At 39.4% G+C, this 20,392-nt stretch overlaps 2 long non-coding RNA genes across 4 annotated transcripts in view; one reads left to right on the top strand and one right to left on the bottom strand.

Moving 5' to 3' along the window:
- The window catches only part of LOC109436577 (uncharacterized), a 49,268-nt gene extending 42,553 nt beyond the window's left edge, over nucleotides 1-6,715 (top strand). For both annotated transcript variants that reach the window (XR_012497400.1, XR_002136129.2), the window contains exons 3-4: nucleotides 5,728-5,856; nucleotides 6,182-6,715. This is a non-coding gene — a long non-coding RNA (uncharacterized LOC109436577). The remainder of the gene's footprint in view (nucleotides 1-5,727; nucleotides 5,857-6,181) is intronic.
- LOC109436579 (uncharacterized) overlaps nucleotides 1-19,354 on the bottom strand; it is a 64,589-nt gene extending 45,235 nt beyond the window's left edge. For both annotated transcript variants that reach the window (XR_002136131.2, XR_012497399.1), the window contains exon 1: nucleotides 18,972-19,354. This is a non-coding gene — a long non-coding RNA (uncharacterized LOC109436579). The remainder of the gene's footprint in view (nucleotides 1-18,971) is intronic.
- Nucleotides 19,355-20,392: the final 1,038 nt, after the last annotated feature.

Here is a 20,392-nt window from a genome sequence, read left to right as displayed (position 1 = left end):
GGAAGGAAGTGGTGAGAGCTGCTACTGAGGCCATCTCTTCTCCAGCTCCCCTGGGGATGGCAGAGCTCAGGTTTTGGGGACAGAGATGTGAGTTAGCTCTGGGTTAGACAGCTCTGCCTGGCTGAGATTGACCTTGGGCAGATCACTTTGTCTGAGTTATGACTGGTCATTGCAAGAATTAATTTACAAAAGTACTTGGCACGATATATGATAAATTTTTAAAGTCTGATTTTAAAACAGTGAATTATTATTGTTATTTCCAACGGTCAACTTCAGTGAAAGCTGAAGGGTTTGCTGGCCATCCCATGGAGAACCCTTTTGTATTCTCCCTGAGGTCATTAAGGAGGACTAAATTCATGCTGTTTAAGATGATACTGCGTCATCACATACTGTTGATGATCAGTGCTAAGGTCCTCAGGGCACAGGAGATTCGTAATAATGATCATTTAAGTGACTACTATCTATTACCCAATTACATTGGGCCAAGTACTGCCATAGAGCAACTGAAATGCAACAGTACCATTTTGGTAGGTATTATACCCTCCATTTTACATAAAAGGAAAATGAGACTCCAAAAATTTGCAAGACTTGTTTAAGGGTCTTGTATCAGCCAGAGCCCTGGCGGGAAAGAGCACACCAATCTACAAGAGATGATGACGTACCCAGAAACTAACACAAGTGGAAAGCTGTTACCATCTCTAGGCTTAAAGGGGCTGAGTCGGGGGGTAGCAGGGAGGAGTGATGTTATCATACATCAGGGAGAGCCAGAGCCATAAGGAGGCGCCACACAACAGAACCTGTGACCACAGCAGCGAGACAAGAAACAACAGGGGTAATGGGCACATTGTCTTAAATACCCCATACACCAACCTCTCTCTCCTCTCAACCTCTGATTTCTTGCTGGTGCTTCCCATTGGCTGAACCCACCAAGAAGCCAGAGGACCAGAGGACGAGTGAACCAGGATGAGGCAGTTCATAGTGGTCAGCCTCCCTGGACACAGTGAAGAGCAGAAGAGTGAAAAGAACGGAAGGCAAGTGGAAAGGTGTAAATGGAGAATAACTAACTGTCACTCAGCTTCTCAGTGGGAACCTAGGACCTCACTCAACTTGTTTGTCCAACACCAAGCAGTCTCCACTACCTAGAAGATATTAGCACAGGTTTGTTAAGTAAATAAGTCAGAGAAGGGAAATTACAAAATGGTATAAAAGAGAGCAATAGGACCTAAATAAATCTGAGTATGAATCCAGGGTCCACTACTGAAATACTTTGTGACCTTAGGCAAGTTTACTCAAAGTTTTCAAGTCTTAGCTTCCTTATTTGTGAAACTAGGAGAATAATTATTCCTAGAGCATATGTCCAGGTAAGAAGTAAGTGAGATAAAGGATAGAAAGTGAAGAGGAACTGTCACATCAGTTACAAGAGTAGACTCAAGAGTCAGATGCCCAGGTTCAAATCCTGGCTCTGTAACCTCCTGGTGATATTATCTTAGACAAGTGAGTTACCTCTCAGTGCTTCCATTTTCTCCTCTGTGAAACAGGATGATAATAACACCAACCTTACAGGGGTGCTATGATATCCAAGTGCCTTAATCTATGTGAAACAGTTAGTAAAATTACCTAACACTTAATAAAAGTGCCGTAAATGTTAGCTGTTTAGCACACTGGCTGTTGTGCAGTGAGTAGTACTCGACAGTTCCCCTTCCAGTGTGGTGGGAGCAGGATGAAGAAGGCTTGTGTTCATGAGTCTTTTGATTCTCTTCTCTCCAGAGCACTCAGACCCCATGACAAAACCCAGATTCAAAGCCCTTTCCTTTCACTGTTTTCCACAAGAAGGGCAATAACACTCAGCGTTTCATAAATTTAGTAATTTTTCTCAAGTCCTGGATGCGGACTGGGATTGGGCTGTAGGCAGCTTGGTCTTCAGCCACGTTACCGCCACCTCCCTTCTTCCCGTGCCTCCTTTGCTCGCGCCTGTCTCCTGTTCTCCACTCATTCTGAGGCTTGTGCTCAGCACCTCAGGACTTCAGGCCTGTCTGTCCCTAGCTGCCGCTTTGGGGGTAAGCAGTTCTCACATGCCATCTGCCTTACCCCACCTCAACCCTAGACAGCCACACAGCAGACTTCTGGTGAATAATATATTCTCCCTCTGGTTACAGAGCACTCAGCAGAGTCAGCAAACACCTGTTATGTGCTAGAAACTCTTCTAGGCACTGGAAACACAGCACTGGAAAAGTAAACAATATCTTCCCTTGGGGAGCTTACATTCTAGTGGGAGGAGCAAATAGTACACATAAGAACTAAGAAAAACATGTAACGTGTTAGAAGATGAGAAGGGCTGTGGGAGGAAAAAAGTAGGGAAGGGGAATAGGCGTTGTATCATGAGGAGTGCTTGCAGTTTTATATAGGGTGGTCAGAGAAGGCTTCATCAAGAAATTGAAAAAGAAAATGGAATGCTTCACAGATTGTGTCATAATAAATGATAGTTAGATAGTTATTATTATTGGTCAAAGAAAATATAAGTTTCTGACAAGCTCTGCACTCAATTGTTTCCTCTCTGTGGATGCCAGGGGCATGTGGTTGGAAAAGTTTGAGAATCAATGCCTAGATATCAGGATTATTGCAAAGATACAAGAGAACATAGGGCAGCGTGGTACACCATATGCTTCTCTGTTCAGCTGCTCTCAGACCCAGCCCTCTCAAGGCTAAGATATGGAGCAGCTCTCATGGAGCAATCAGGGTCACCTTTGGGGATTCAAAGGTGAGCTTGTATGATTCATACTTCCTGAGTGTAATTAGGAAGTAAGTGTTAGTTGAACTGGGTTGCTAACATCCAGTATGGACTCTTCTGTTGGGGAGAGCTTTGAAATATGTCATTTCAGAAGCAGCAGTTTCCCTCATGGTCACACTTTGTTGGATTTTTGGTTTGGGGCAGTATAGATTGGAATAGGCCAGATTACACTGTGGCAACAAATTAACTGAAATCCCAAAGGTTTATTTCTCACTTATGCAACATCCACTCGGGGTCTAGGTGACCCTCTAGCACAGCTATTCCCACAAGGTGACTCAAGGATCTAAGCTACTTCAATCTTGCATCTCCACCAACCACCAACTCAACACAAAGTTTCCTCCTCTATGGCAGGGGAAGAGAATGCATGGAGCTTTTGACCTGCTCTTCTGTGTTTCAGCCTGGAAATGATGGACATTACTTCTGCTCACAGATTCACTGGCCAAATCTAGCAAATGGCCTCACTTTCTGAAGGTGAGGTCATGTGACTAGTTCCCTACCAAGCAGGAAAGGGAGCCAGATGTTGGGGCACACTAGTAATGTCCACCAGAATCACTTGTCCCTACTGCAGGCAACTGGGCCAAGGCAATAGAAATGTCTTTACTCTCCCACCACATAGTATCAGCCTAGCAAATTTTACGCAGAGAAAAATGGCTTAGAGCTGTTTCCCCTGTAAAGTGTCTGTTAGAGCTCCCTGGACAACTTTCTAATTCATAGCCCAAATAAAATATGGCCATAAGCTTCCTGAAAGTTCTCTTCAACCCCACCAAGACTAGTGTTCTTTCTTAAAGAGATAGGCCATAAAAAATATCATGAAAACCACATAGCTGTAGCTTGTCAAAAATCATACCAAGTGAATACGTAACTTCCTCCCAGAGCAAGGAATTGTGTTGACCAAATGACTCAGCTCTAAAAATCACTCACAACTCCTGATTACTGGTATCTGAATTGTGGCCTCCCACAATTTCCCATGCGCTAAAGAAGGCCTTCTAGAAGAGATAATCTAATTTTTCTTTTTTTTTTCTTTTTTGTTATTTTCCAGCATTACGAGAGTATCTCCACCCTCATCTGGCATTTGGTCATCATAACACTAAAACTTGCACTTTGTGTTATTTTTGATGAGTGGCAGGGAATGAGGGGTAACTATGCTAATATAATCATCAAAAGTGATAAATATTTCCTCATCAAGTCACTTCAAGTGCTTCTGAAATGACGTATTTCAAAGCTCTCCCCAACTATAGCACCTGATTTCTCTAAATTTCTAGTGTGCATGTAGTCCTGCCATCGAGAGTTGCCCACATCCACACTTCCTCCATCCACTTTTTCTCTAACCACTCTTAGTAGACACTCAGTAATTATTTTAAATTTTTCTGATATGTTAACACCTTCAGCAAGGATTTTTGGACACTAAACGGACTCACAAAGGGCTTCTGGGCCAATAAAAACCCAGGGTGGCCAACTGTTGCAGTTTTCCCAGGATTGTTGTGGTATTAGCACTGAAAGTCCTGCGTCCCAGGAAATCCTGAAGTCCTGGGCACACTGGGCAGTCAGTCACCCTACATAATCCACTGAAATTGTGTGGAAATTTTGGTGTGTGTGAAAGTGCAGATTTTCCTATAGAGAGAGTGCAGGGCTTATTCAGATCCTCAAAGGGCTTATTAAAAAAGAATAAACCACTAATTAAGGATACTTAGGAAGGAGAGAGGGTGACAGACCTCTGACACCCCTCTCACTCTTACACCTCTGTGAACAGCCATATGATTCTATTTCTGTTAGTGTTAGGATTAATCTACAAATAACATGGCCTGTACAGAGGATGGTAAAAATACACAGTGATACTTCCATGACACATACTTATTCATTTATTCCACAAATACCTATGGACACTATGCCTATGCCCAGGGGATTAAGAGGTAATAAGACAGTTCAGTTCCTTCATATCAAAAGCAGCCAGGATATAAACAAGATATTTTCAGACAGCAATAAATGCCATGAAAAATAAAATGGGGTAATGAGCTACATAGACATTAGAAGAGGCATACTTTAAACGGGGTGGTTAGGAAAGGTCTCTCTAAAGTGGGAGGGTTGGTGCTGAGGTCCCACGAGTAATGCAAAGATCTGAGCAAGATTGCTCAGGCAGAAGTGAGCAAAAGTGAAGACTCTGAGGAAGGAATGAGCTGCAGAGAGGAAGCTAGTGAGACAGGAGTACAGGGGGCACCAAGGAGAAAGGTATCAGATGGGGTAAAAGACACAGAAGCCAGTTGATGCCTGGCAGGCTATGTAAGAAATTTGAATTCTTTTTCCAATTCAATAGGAAACAATTGGAAGTATTTTTGCAGGGTAGTGACATGATCTGACTTACATTCTTTTAAAGATCCTTCTGGTTGTTGTGGGGAAAAGGAATTGTAGGGAAGAGAGAAGAAGGAGGAGCAATTCATCCAGGGGAGGGAAGCGAGGGGCTTGGACTCAGGTGTGGGCAGTAGAACTGGAGAAAAGAGACAAGTTGGGGATGCATCGTGGACACACAGAAAACAGGACTTGATTTTGGGAATGAAGGAAAGAGGACTCTCAGGGTGATGGGTGATTCTGCAATGTATTGCTTGCATGGCTGTCTCTCCTATGAGATTATGAGGTCCTTGCTGATCAGAAGAATACATTTTCATCTCTTTATCTTCACCAGCTAGCACAGGGCATGGCATACCGTTCCTCTTAATAAATATTTGTTGGGTGATAAATGGATAAGTGAATGTAAGAACAAATGGAACTTGGTCTCTGTTCCTGAACAAAGAAAGGAATGGACACACAATGCTTGTAACTGCAGTGGCTGCTGTCTGGCCAGGTTATAAAAACATCATTCCTGAGATCTGGTCTTAGGCAGAGGGGAGGTGGAATGTGTTTCTTATACAGACATAAAAAAGAATGAATTTTTTTTCTTGTTTTAGTTCGGAAGAGAACCACAGGGGTGCTGGGATAAGCACTGTGCTTACTAGAAACTACCAGACGTCACTCTGCACCTGTCCACACACGGGATTCCCATATTGACCTATTTCATGTTTTTTAATGGCTCAGAGGTGAGTCTTCATGTTGTTTCCCCTGCTTGTCTCCTGTCTTTCCTTCAAGGAATCCTTGCAGATCATAGGAATTCTTTCCCTACAATAAGGTCATCTAATTATGCTTCTTTGACATTTTTCTTGAAATGTAAAATGAAAACAGTGCCCCGTTTTTGTCTGTGGACTTTGACCAAAAAAATTTTTTTTGCTATATTGGCTTGTTTTAAAATGTTTTAAACCTGACACCTTTAAATGTTTTAAAACCTGACAGCTTAGAAGCAAATTAAGGAAATGTTACATATCTTCAAGGAAGTTTCTTCATTAACCTTTTCTCTTATTACAACAGATAGTGGTGGTGTTTTATCGTTATGTAAGTGAGTGCTTCATACCACAAGTCAACTCCTCAGCACTGAAATGTTTGAATATTTTTGTGTGGGCCTCATAAGCACAAGTAAATAATCCTTGTATTATTTAAATCATGCCCAGTTCTTAGCACATAGTGGGAGTTCTGTAAATGTTTGTTGGATAACTGAATGAATTAATCAATTAATCAGACCTCAAAGAATGTTTTTCTACACAGCACATAATTAATTATGCCAATTCAACAAATAGACTGACTAGGCTGCAGACATCTTTTGAACTGATTATGGATTAAACTGTTGAAAGCAGAGTCCCTGGAACTTTCATTATAGAGTCACAACAATGCAGGACTTTAATCTCCCTTTCTTGCTCCTGCTATCTGTCAAGGACAAGTTCTGCGTAGTGTTATAAGCAGAGAACCATGTGATTTCACTGATATGTGGTATATAAACCAAAAACAACAAAAGAACAAGACAAACAAATGAGAAACAGAAACTCATAGACACAGACAATAGTTTAGTGGTTACCAGAGGGTAAGGGGGGTGGGGGGTGGGAGATGAGGGTAAGGGGGATCAAATATATGGTGATGGAAGGAGAACTGACTCTGGGTGGTAAACACACAATGGGATTTATAGATGATATAATACAGAATTGTACACCTGAAATCTATGTAATTTTACTAACAATTGTCACCCCAATAAATTTTTAAAAAAAGAAAGAAAAAAATAATAAAGGATTGATAATGAAAAAAAAAAAAAGAACCAATCACATTGGTCAAGGTCATTAAGTTTTAGTGAATATATGGTCACTGTCATGCAGGGCGGCCTGCGGGGTCTCTGGTCCCACTCCCCACATAAGAACGCAGGATGTGGTGAGGCCAAAAAAGAACACCCACGGAGCCATAGGTAGGGGAGTCACACCACTACGGACTCACTGGAGGCTGGGTTCACACGACGTGTGACCTGCTGTCTGCTTTGCTGCCAACCGACCGACGACCCTCCTCCACTCTCCTCCACTCTCCTCCACTCTCCTCCACTCTCCTCCACTCTCCTCCACTCTCCTCCACTCTCCTCCACTCTCCTCCACTCTCCTCCACTCTCCTCCGTAGCCGCAGCAGTTATATTAGTGGCCAATGGCTCAATGGTTACAGCTGAGGGCCAACTAGCCACAGCTGACAGCCATCTACTACCGGAGCCAGCACCTTTCCACATGAGGCCGAGAGCCTAGAAATTGCACTCCTGGCTCTGTCCCCACAGTCACTTTATGAGCTCCCAACTCTTGCACACCAATTAGACCCCATCAAACTGAACCTCTCTTCTTGGCAGCTACTCTTTTCGTGGCTAAATAGTTTCCATACCTGTTTGTTAATATGTCACAGATACCTGTAGAACAGGTAACACAGAAATGAGGCGTAAAACATACAAATCCATGCAGCACCAATAAAAATGACAATCTAGTAGCACACCATGGGCCTGGCAGCCCAACACTGTCATGTGTGATCACTCAAGAGGTAAGTATTCAGTGCCTCTCCACAGAAGTTCCCAGAATAAAAAATAAAACTTTTAGGAACCTTTCATAAAATGTATTTTTATAGCATTATAAAAGTAAAACATGTTTATTATAGTAAAATAAACAATAAAACATATACAAATACAAATTAAAAGCCACCCCTCAGCTCCTCCCCTTCTCCAAACCCCCAAAACCAATTCAAACGGCCACCAAGGTCACCATTATCAATAGACTGGTTTTATTGTTTTATACATTTTCTATGCACACATGTTCTTTTTTTTAAAAAAATTCAACTTGTTTATTATTGAATATGGTTAAAATTTTTAAACTAAATACAAATCTACACTGAATAGTTTTTTTCCCACCTTAGTCTTCCCACTCGCCTCCTTCACCCCATCCATATAAGTAGTCACTATTATTACCCATCTTTCAGAGTTGTTTCTAGAAATATAGATTCTTATTACACATTTTATGCATAAATAGTAGTAGGCTTTACATATTGTTTTGCACCTTGTTTTATTCCCTTAATGATATATGCTGCATAGACTTGCATATAACAATGTAGGGAGCTTCCTAGTCTTTTGACAGAGGTACACAATATTCCAGAGACTGGATATACCATAATTTATTTAGCTATTTCTCAATTGATAGATACTTGGCTATTTTCAATGTACATCTACTCTACAATGAATACTATTATATTTATCTCATTTTACACATATGCAAGTATATTTTGGAGTACAATTGCTGATCTGTTTTTATAGTGAGCTATTGATCACATTTTTACCCATTTCCAGAACTTTTCATATATTAGGAAAATACACATAATCTATCATTGTCTGTGATATGATTTCCAAATATTTTTTAAGTTCACTGTGTGTCTTTTGACTTTGCTTAACATCTTTCTCTTCTTGTGTAAAAGCTCTTTTTTTAAATAATGTCAAGAGTATTTTTAATATGGTTAAGATTTTCAAAATTTTATTTTTAAATCAGGGCTACTTAATTCTGTTTTCTTTTAGCATTTTATGTTTATTTTTTCTTCGCCATTTAAAATTTTAATCCATTTTTAATCTGTCCTAGTGCGAGGTGTGAGGTGTGGATCCATTTTTTCCCCAAAATACTACTCATTTGCCCCAAGAACATATATTGAATAGCCTATCTTTTCACCAGCTTAAGATACGACTTTATCATTTAATAAATTCCCACATGTAATTGAGTTTAATTCTGGACTCCCTATTCTATTCTATTCTGTCTGTTTGGTGATTTGTTTGCCAGTACCACATTTTTTAAATTAATGAGTCTTTATAATACATTTGATATCCAGTAGGGCTAACTCCTCCTTATCATAATTGTTTTTGTGATTGATCACAGCTATTATCTTCCCATCTAAACTTTAGATCCAGTTTTTCTAGTTTAAAAGGAAAAACTCTTAGGTAATTACATAGTTTCAAAATAAATGTATATTTTAACAAAGAATCATTGATACAGTATTTGTGTGTTTTTTACACAACTAAACTATACTATACATTTCCTGAAACTTGCATGTTAATAGACATCATTCCAAGTCAGTGCAGAGAGATGGTCTTTAGTCTTTTTAAATGGACTCCACATACGTCATTATAGGTTAATTCTAGTTTTTTGCTTTTGGGGTTTTTGTTTTTGATAATAAAAACAGTTCTTTTGACCATTTTTGTACATGTATCTTTGTGCATTCATTTGCTGGATAAGTTTCTAGAAGTGGAATGGCTGGGTTAAAGGATAAGCACGTTTCAAATTTTGATTAATATTGCCAATTGTCCCTACAAAATGGGTGTGCCAATTTACACCTTTGGAAATGTTTTTAATTGGTAATTGTTCTGAAAATTAAAGTGGAAAGGATGGAGAATGGACACCAGGGACATTGACTAGGGAAGTAAAGAAGCACCAAGATCAAGGGCCAGTGACCTTACCACGTTCCTTCTGGCTGGGTGCAGCACAGAAGGAGAAATGGAAGGAAGGAGCTACTACTGATTAACAAACACCTCCCAGCAACTCAGGACTCGAGAAGCTGTAAAAAAAAAAAGGGGTGGGGGGGCAGGATGGGCTTGAAGAGAGACCATCTCCTAATCTATCTGTCTGGTTTTGGTCAAGAATCTCTGTACCTCACTCCAGGAGATGAAAGACATTTTGTACAAAGCTTTATTTCGAAAGCAACAAGTACAAGTTTGAATGGTGGTAATTTAATTCTAACACCCTTCAGAAACAAGATCCAGTGCAACAGATGATTGAGTCATTCAGGTAAAATGGGGTTAAGAGGGCTGACATCGATAAATGGGCTCCTTCTGGCCTTCCTTAGCTATATTAATAAAAATCTCATGGAGTATCTTAAACCTATGCTTGTCAAGCTCAGAAAAAATCCATTGCTATTTCTCTGCTTGAATTTTCTAAGAGCAGAACAAAAAGACATCTGATCCCAAGATAAAAATCCCGTAAGTATCATCACCTGATGCCAAGAACTTTTCTTCTCGAAAAGTAGGAATAAAAATTAAGTTTGCAAAGGAAAAACAAATGCCAGAAGCAGGAAAGCTTGCTGCTGGTATTTTCTCAAAAGGATCATCTTTGGTGTGTGGGAAAACTAGCAAGTCCATTGGCAGCTCCTCTCCTATTTCTAACACCATAGTCTGCCAGTTTTTCCCTCTTCTGAAAAAAAAGTGTTTTACTGAATCTATTACCATGACCCCCACGTTGTTCTTACCAGTGTGATGAATTGCCTATCGAAATCTTAGAAATGAGAAAATCTAGGAAACACAGCCTGATTCTTATTATTTGCAGTAGTTATGTTCTATAAAGTCGCCATGGAAACTAAATTAGAGATACTGAATTATTGCTCCTAGATTAGGTTCCTGTGAGCCTGTGGTCAGAACATTTTCGTCTACAGATCAATACATAATCTTGTTTTATGTATGTTTCTGTTTAAAGACACTGTAATGGACAGATAGATGATAGATAGATAGATAGATAGATAGATAGATAGATAGATAGATAGATAGATATAGAGATATGTATGTAATTGATTCGTTAACCTTAATCTTACAGCCAACAGCATGACTAATTCATGACTGAATAAAGTTTATCTAGCACACTTTTTTTTTTTTTCCTTAAGGCACATCACAGCCTTCTTGTGCTTAGGAACACTCAACAGCACTTCAGCACTGCACTTTGGGCCATTTTAAACAGAGAAATCACCAAAAAGAAAAGCACAAAAATGTAAAAAACATGGCACCTAATACACCTTAAAAGGATACTTGTTTACAGTATGAGAGCTGAAACATGAAGGCAGAGCTTTGTCTTGTTCCATGTCAGCTGAGAACATGCTGCTCTGTGCATGTGTGTAAATGATGAAGAAAGTGCACAGGTATTGATTTGGGTGTTACAGTTAAATGCTCATGATAGGCCCATTTACACAAATGGAATCTGTGAATGATGGATTGAGTGTACTTCTCAGTCAGACCAGATCAGATCTTCCCACCAGTTATTGGCCCCCATGTCTTTCCTAACTCTTCTGGGTTGGCCCAGTGTGGTTGGATGGCTACCACAGATGGAGCCCGCTTGTGAAGGCACTGAGGAGAGAAGAGACTAGGACATGCAAATACCCTTCCTCTATCCCTCACCAGCTGCTTATCATCTACTGGGGGAGAAACAGCCTTATGAATAATGATACTTTCAGACATAGTTTGATTACATACACACACACACACACACATACACACACACACACACACACACACACACGGCCTAACAATTAAGTTTGCAAACTTGTTGCAACGATGTTGCTAAACTTTTTTGATATCAGAGGGATTATTCATTATGAATTTGTACCTACTGGACAGTTAACCAAGTTTACTATTTGGAAGTGCTGAAAAGGATGCGTGAAAAAGTTAGACGACCTGAACTTTTCGCCAACAATTCATGGCTCTTGCATCACTACAATGTACCAGCTCACATGGCACTGTCTGTGAAGGAGTTTTTAGCCAGTAAACAAATAGCTGTATTGGAACACCCACCCTACTCACCTGATCTGGCCCCCAATGACTTCTTTCTTTGCCCGAAGGTGAAGGAAATATTGAAAGGAAGACATTTTGATGACATTCAGGATATCAAGGGTAATGCGACAGCAGCTCTGATGACCATTCCAGAAAGAGTTCCAAAATTGCTTTTAAGGGTGAACTAGGCACTGGTGTCAGTGCATAGCTTCCCAAGGGGAGTACTTCAAAGATGACTGTACTGATATTCAGCAATGAAGTATGTAGCACTTTTTGTAGGATGAGTTCACGAACTTAATTGTCATACCTCATATAGTCACTGGATGTAAAGTACAGCTTAGGGAATATAGTCAATGGTACTGTAACAGCTACAGACAATGTCAGAGGGGTAGTAGATTTGTTGGGGTTATCACTTTGTGAGGGGTGTAAATGTCTAATCATTATGTTGCTTTGTACACCTGAAACTAATATAAAAAAGTGAAATTTAAAAAAAAGGTTTGTTAAGTGGTGTTATAGTCTAATGAGGTAAAAGAGATGGTAGATTAAGAAGGTGTACAAGTACTTCCTACAGTTTTCTCTTCATATTCTTTATTCTTAATTAAACCCTGTTATATCACAGCACAAAAATAATTGTTTCAGAGGAGATACCAGGAATAGGATTGTCAGATTCAGCAAACATGACAGACAGTTAAACCTGAATTTCAGATAAACAAAACATTATTTTTTAATATGAGTATGTCCCATGTTTATACTAAATACTTTATGCTTATAGATTAGTGTAAGTGTGTCTACTGCCATGAGCAGAGATAGACAAACAGCAAAGGAGGGAAAGACACTGGGAGATGGGAGATGCATGGAAGCTGGGGTCAAGGGCAAGAAAAAGGAAGGTGTTTTTCTTCCTGGCTCCACTAATTCCCACCTTAAAGTCAATTAAAATTTTCTCAACTTCGGTGTCTTTATCTTTTACTTGGAGATCAATACTTCTTCCTCAGTAGAGAACTGGGAAGATGAGATGAAATAATGTATAAGTCCGCTAACCAGTATACCAAAAGAGTCATTGTCATTACTGTTATTATTCCTGTGAAGTAAGGGACTATCAGCACTTCTGTGACCATCAGAAACTTCAGATTTTTGTTCATTTGTTTGGTTTGTTTTGGTTTTGGGTTTTTTGCTGCTGTTGTTCCCAAAGTTCCGGCCTAGGAAATATCATCATAGACAGGCATCAAAAATTGCCATTTTTTTTAACATAGGACAAAATAGCTTGCTGCACAATTGTTCTTCTAACTTCCTTAAGACTGAGTCGCACCATGAAAAGTAAAAATGTCAATTACATGTCTGCTTGTACTATATCTCATGTAACATTTGGATGTTTGAAAATGTCCAGATGCCAATTTTTCAAATTTTAAAATGGATGCTTGTTGATTTTGTAATATATGGCTGTGAAACTCCATTTGTGTTATTTTATACTTTTATTAGCATTCCTAAAATGACTTTTCACATATTTGATTTATTTCTTGTTTACTCCCTTTTCATGACCAAGTAACAAAGGTTTTGAATGATGAAGAACTGATCAAGAATCATGGTAGCTCAGTCTGCAACTTCTCTCAAATGAACCATTGTTTTGTGTTGATTTTCTTATGTGATTTTCATAGCTTGATAACTCAGCAGTGGCAGCAAAGTTCTTAAGCACTAACAGCGGTGTTCATTTATTCACTCATTTAACAAATATTTATATATTGTATGACTACAATGGGTCAGTCACTGTTCTACTCTTTGGAGAAACAGCAATAAACATACACACACATACAAAAATAGACAAAAATACATGCTCTCTTGGAGCTTACATTCCAGGTGGGTGGACAACGGATAGATAAATAGATAAAACAATTGATCTTAGATTAATGTTTCCTACACATGACAGATTTTCTTTCAGAAAAGGAGCCTAGAACACAAGAACTAAATGGGACAGGCTAAGAACATGGACACTAGGCCTTCCCATAGGTGTCCTCCACCAGAATTGTATAGACTACATATGGCTCCTGGAAATGGACAGCTGTAGAAATAGGCAGCAGAACTGGGTAAGCTCACAGAAGAATACTGGCAGGGTAGGGGCAGGACTAGGAGGCATGGCAGAAGGCATGAGAATCTCAGCCTTGTATAGTGTTAAAAGCAGCTCCTCAGCCCCTGCAAGCCAGGCAAGAGGAGAGCTGGGATCCTCTCTTAGATGACCTAGGGTGAAGGAGAAGTCACCAAGGGGTTAACACAGAGTTCAGGCTTTACAGTGGACTAGAAGATTGGCACCCAGACCATGGGGCTAGGCATTCACTCACTCTATCCATATTTATTAGGCACCCACTATAGGTCATGCACTGTTGTTTTAGGTATAGCAGCAAATAAGACAGACAAAACTCCCTTTCTTATGGAGTTTGCATTTAGAGGTGGATAAGAAATACCATAAATAAATAAAGCAGAGAAAGAAGTTAGGTAACACTGGAAAGGTGTTACCAATTTTAAATAGAGTGGTCAACATAAGCCTTACTGAGATGACAGATGTGACTGGAAAGAGGTAAAGGAGAAAAGTGTAAGTGGCTAAGTGGGGGAGGATGATTGCAGGCAAGGAACCAGCATATGCAAAGTCCCCGAGGTAGGAGTGTGCCTAAAGAACAGTGAGGAGATCAGTGTGGCTGGAGCATAGTAAGCTGGAGGGAGAGTACCAGTTGCTGAGGCCAGAGAGGCAGTGAGTGAATGGGTGTGTGAGGTACAGAGAAAAGAAGATACATACGAGTAAGCCATCGACTGAACTTCTGCTTTTACTGTCTGCTTTTTTCTGAGTGAGGACTGCTTTAGATTGGTAGTCTAGGTCTGACGTAGATTTAAACAACTCACTCTGACTGCTATGTAGAAAATAAACTATAGAGATGCCCTGGCAGATTCTAAACTTGAGACATTAGTCAGGTGGTAAATGACATAATACTGAGTCTGCTCCACCACTGCCCCCTGGTTTCTTACATTCCTTTGTCTAAGAACAAGATTGATGACAGAGCCAGGGGCAGGGAAGTAGCCACTGCAGATGGGGCCAAAGCAACCCTAGCTGTGGGAGAAATAGGCTGAGAAGATAGAAGTCACAGAGACTGATGACTCTCAACCTCAGTTTCACACACATCACCTCAGGGAGCTTTTAAAAAGATGATGCAAGACCCATTTAATTGTTCTTGGGTGGAGAATTTTTATTAAGCCTCCAGGTGAACTTAATGTGCAACCAGGACTAAGAACCACTGATGGGGGCCCTGTAAATGGACACCACAAAGAACAGATGGTCACACATCCATCACACATTTCTTAAATATTTATTATACCCACCTGGGCGCCGTACTGCCTAGCACATAGAAAGAGCTCAGGAAATGTTACATTTTACTCTTAATTAACAATAAGACAGGTTGAAGGTCTTTACCCTAGAGACCGATATGATCATATCTATGCTTTGGAAATTTTATCTGACAGTGGTAGATAAAATAATTGTGGCTGGGAAAAGACGCTGGTGAAAGGGAGACTGTGTTAGAGCAATGGTTCTCAATCTTTAGCCTATATTAGAATCACCTGGAGGAGGAGGAGTTGTTAAACCAGAGATCACTGGGCTTCACCCCCAGAATTTCTGATTCAGGAGTTGTGGGGACAGAGTCCCAGAGAGCAGTTTCCAGGCTCTCGGCCTCACGTGGAAAGGTGCTGGCTCGAGTAGTGGATGGCCATTAGCTGTGGCTAGTTGGCTGTCAGCTGTAACCAGTTAGCCAATTAGCCACTGATATAACTGCCGCGCGGCTGCATTGGTTGGTCAGTTGGTTGGCAGGCAGAGAAGTGGACAGCAGGTTGCAGGTCATGTGGATTCAGCCTCCAGTGAGGAGATAGTGCCTCCAGTAAGACTACAGTGGTATGATTCCCCTATCTATGGCTCTGTCGGTGTTCGTTTTTGGCCTCACCATGTCCTGCGTTCTTATGTGGGGAGCAGGAGCAGAGACCCCGCAGGCTGCCCTGCATGACAAATGGGGCAGCGAGCAGGGTCTCCCGCATGACAGGAGGTCTGGAGAGGGGCCTGAGATTTTGCATTTCTAACAAGTTCCCTTGTGATGCTGATGCTGCTGATCTGAAGAGCACGTGGAAACTTACACTGGGTGAGCTTTGGCTATAGCAAGTGGTTAGGCAAGAGGTGAGGAAGGCCTGACCCAGATAAGAGGTCATGGAGAGAAGGGAAAAAGCTGAGAGGTACTGTGCAGGTAAACTAATAAAAATGTCACAATTGATCAACTGAAGTGAGGGCTGGAGGAGGGCCCAGAAGAGGAAGAGGTCCACAGTGATGCTGAGGTCAAGATGTAGGGAAGTGGCCCAAGATGATGAGCAGCCCATTTTACAAGGCATTTATTTTAGTTCCTCTGTTAAAGACAAAGAGGTTCTTTGTTTTTCTCTGCACAGGTTTTGCTTTTTCCCCCCTACTAAACAGTACAATAAATTCCATTGCCTTGTTTGTTTTATCAAATAAAAGAATGCCTGCCAATATCTGTTAAGCTAATATTATAGCTCAATTCCAGAACATCTTGTAGTGGTTATTCTAACATGTTCTGGAATCTGTACTTAGGGTACTCAGTTCCTTAACCAACACACATTTAAAATTGAATTGCTAGTGTACAAACTTATCAAGGTTATTATGCCTGAAGAATAATTTATAGCAGATGCAGACCAGGGGGTCCATCCTCTGATATTGCAATTATTTTGGTGATCTATAAACTCAAAGGCTGATGATAGAGTAATAAATGCTGTGAAAGTGTTTCTATTTCTGACTGACTTTTCTGGTAGATGAAACAATATAAGTAATGTAAAATTTGTTCCTCATGAAGGGATGTGACATTGAAAGAACCATGCCTATAATTTAAAAAGCTGCTATAGTGTTGAGGAGTTGTTTAGTAAATGTAATGGTCTATAATTTGGAGAAGCAATAGAGGTGGGATGTCCTTTTTATCATCTGGTTAGAGGTTCTGAACACCCTCTGCATCACACCACCTACTTATAAAATGCCTATTCCTGGGTCTGGCCTCAGACTTTCTGAATATCTTGGCTATGGCCTCAGAATATGAATTTAAAGTAAGGATCACAGGTTCAAGAGCCACTGAGAGGGAATATACTTTGGGTGAAAATAGCAGGCAATCTTTATTAGAAGTTAGACGTTACTTGTGAAGAAACTTCACAAGAATGGGGGTTTCCACACAAGTCAATTTCTATATGCAATTTGTATACATAATTCCCAAATTTCAGAGCAGAAATTTGGAGCACCTGGCCCAGATCTAGCGGCTTGTCAATAATATGTCAGAGGAAGCTCCTACTAAAACTCAGATTTTCTTTCTCCTAAGTCAGTGTTATTTTTACCAACTGCAACCATCTTACATTTTACTTATTTGTTTTTGTGACTATCACCATTCCAAAACTTTTATGATCAACATACAATTTACTGTGCTTGCCAGCAAATTATACATTTGTTAGCTAAAAATATAAATAAAACCAATTTAAGCGGGGATCATGAAACCCTACGATCCTTCCTCCACATGTACTGTTGGGCCGTCTATGCATATCTTAATGAACGCACTCTATATTTTTCCAAAGTTAGTGATGAAAGCTTGTGGCAATTTTTTTCTTACTTTTTGTTCACCTGTATTGAGGTATAGTTGATTTATGATAAACTGCATATGTTTAAAGTATACAATTTGATGACTGGTGACATGTGTATACGCAGTGGAACCATTGTCATAATCAAGAACATATCACCCCTAAGTTTCTTTGCATAACTTTGTAATTTCTTCCTCCCTGACACCCATTGAACAGTTTTCTGTTACAATAGAGTTTTGTTTTGTTTTAATTTTTCTGGAATTTTAAATAAATAAAATAATAAAGTACATAATCTTTTTTTTTTTTTTTCCGGTTCTTTCATTCAGCAATTTTGAGATTCATTCATGTTGTTGTATGTATCATATTCTTTCCTTTTTATTGCTAAGTGGTACAGTATTTCCCTCTTATCAGTGGTTTCACTTCGGGCAGTTTCAGTTACCCATGGTCAACTGTGGTCCGAAAATATTAAATGCAAAATTCCAGATATAAACAATTCATAAGTTTTAAATTGTATGCCATTCTGAGTAGCGTGATAACATCTTGTACCATCTAGCTCCATCCCACCTAGGATATGAATCATTCCTTTGTCCAGCATATCCACACTGCATACACTAACCACCCATTAGTCACTTAGTATCAGATCAACTGTCATGGTATTGCAGTGCTTGTTGTGTTTAAGTCACCCTTATTTTCCTTAATAATAGCCCCAAAGCACAAGAGTAGTGAAGCTGGCATTTCGGATATGCTAAAGAAAAGCTATAAAGTGCTTCCTTTAAGTAAAAAGGTATGCATATATAGGAGAAAACAGTATATTTAGGGTTCAGTATCATCCTTGGTTTCAAGCATCCATTGGGGAGCTTAGAATATATTCCCCATCAATAATGTGGGGATACTGTATTCCATTGCATGAGCTATCATAATTTATCCATTCACTTATTGGGAATTAGGACTATCTCCAGTTTCTGCTGTTACAACTAAAGCTGATATCAATATTTGCACACAAGTCTTACATATATATGTCCTCAAATATCTTGGGTAAATACCTAGGAGTGGATTGGCTGGATCATATGGTAAGTGTATGTTTAACTTTTTATAAAGCTGCCAAACTGCTTTTCTAAGAGATTTTAATCATTTTACATTACCACCATCAGTGTCTGAGTTTCAGTTACTCCACATCCTCAACAACACTTAAAATGGTCAATTTTTCTAATTTTAGCCATTCTAGTATGTGGTAGTGGTATTTCAACATATTTTTAATATGCATTTTCTAATAACCAGAACTTAAGGCTGGCAAATGTTATTCTGGTTATCAAAGAGAAGGAACGAATGGCATATAAACATGAAAAGAGAGTAAAGTCAGTACCAGTCCCTGTCAAAATTCTGAAACAATTAATCAACCAAGTAGTCAATAAATATTTACAAAAGGCTGACAATATCACTAGCTACCTAACTAGGTTTAATATCAACAATTCATACTGAGTGAAGATTATTAATATTTTGATAAGGCATATAAGGGAAACAATGTAGGCTATAAACACTAAATACGGTCATTAAAACATGACAGTTGCTTTTCCTTTCATTCTGGGAAATACTTACGTGCTCCTAGGTTTTCAATCTTGAGCACCTTTGTGTCCTCCTCTGTTTTCCAGCCTTGTGTGTCTTTTCACTCTCATCCCGCCCCAGCAGGGTCTCTTCATTTGTTGTTGGGTTAAATCCAAGTCTTCCAACAGCTTTTATTTGATGGCAGTGTGTACTTTTCCATTCACAATGGCCTTCTTCCAATATTCTACATGTTTTTTCATTTAATCCAGTTGTCGGCTCAGGATACCTTATGAAAAATCACTTGTACATTGCTTACCCATAAATTTTTATAATTTTCTAACTGGATGGCTTAAACATAATGGTCTTTTATACATGCTTATTCGTTACATTATCTATTGAATATTCAGTTTGGGGGCAATCTTGTTATCCTCGTCTAAATGTCCATATCTGCTGATATATAATGATTATCTTTATCCCTTTAATACCATAGATATTAAATTTGATTTAATTTAAGCCTACTTTTCAGTCTTACTTCTGCCTCTTAATCCTAAAACAGCTTTGAATTGAAGCAGGCCTTGTCTACATAAAGTATCTTATTATTAAAGTTGAATAGCTTCCCAAAACTGCTTCAGTTGTCAGCAGAAAGCAATTTAGAGGGAGTTTTCTTAAGTGGGGGTGGGGGGGGAATAATCTCCTTATAGATAAGGGGTGTCATGGGGTTTTCCCCGGAATGCTCCCAAGATGTTTCCAGAAATCAAATGGCACTCAGCTTTACTACAGATACCTAATGGTTTCCAGAGGAGAAAATAAGATTTTAGCAGGGTCGAATGAGTAAATTTTATCTTCTCATCTAAGAAGGAAAACTAGAAAGATTGCTCACTACTCTCTCTTTCCTAAATCAGGGAACTGCCAACAGGATGGCTCCTTCCACAAAGGAGGGCACTAGTGAAGACTCTGTGTGGTCGTTGAACCTAAGATTATTAAACGAGGAATCTCTAGGAGTAAGAAATAAAGGCTTTATGCAGGTGTAGAAATAAGACAGCTTGGAGGCTATCTGTATAACTGAAAATGTAAGAAAATTATGTTTTTCATATTTTCTATAAAGATTATTTCTTTTAGGTTATTAATACATTACCAAAAATATTCTAAATGTATTTAAGAAGCAAAATTGCAACACCTGGGAAACAAGATCATATCCAAATAAGTCTACAGGTATTCCCAATTTTTCATTCCCAGTCTGGGAGACAGTAAGTTTTGGGGTTTTGTTTGTTTATTAACATCCTGTAATCAATTAGTATAGTTTACAGGAGTATGTCTCAAAATACAGTTGTAGCATCATAATAAACTCAGGAACTTGTTACATGTAGATTCTTAGGCTCACTCAAGACCTCCTGAATTTCTTGGGTTGGAGTCTAGGAATCTGCATTTTTATCAAGCATACAGGGAATTCAAATCTCACTGACGTTTGAAAACCA

The sequence above is a fragment of the Rhinolophus sinicus genome, linkage group LG06, assembly GCF_036562045.2.
Source record: "Rhinolophus sinicus isolate RSC01 linkage group LG06, ASM3656204v1, whole genome shotgun sequence".
In the NCBI taxonomy this organism is placed as follows: Eukaryota; Metazoa; Chordata; class Mammalia; order Chiroptera; family Rhinolophidae; genus Rhinolophus; species Rhinolophus sinicus.
This window is presented reverse-complemented; position numbering and strand designations above follow the sequence as displayed.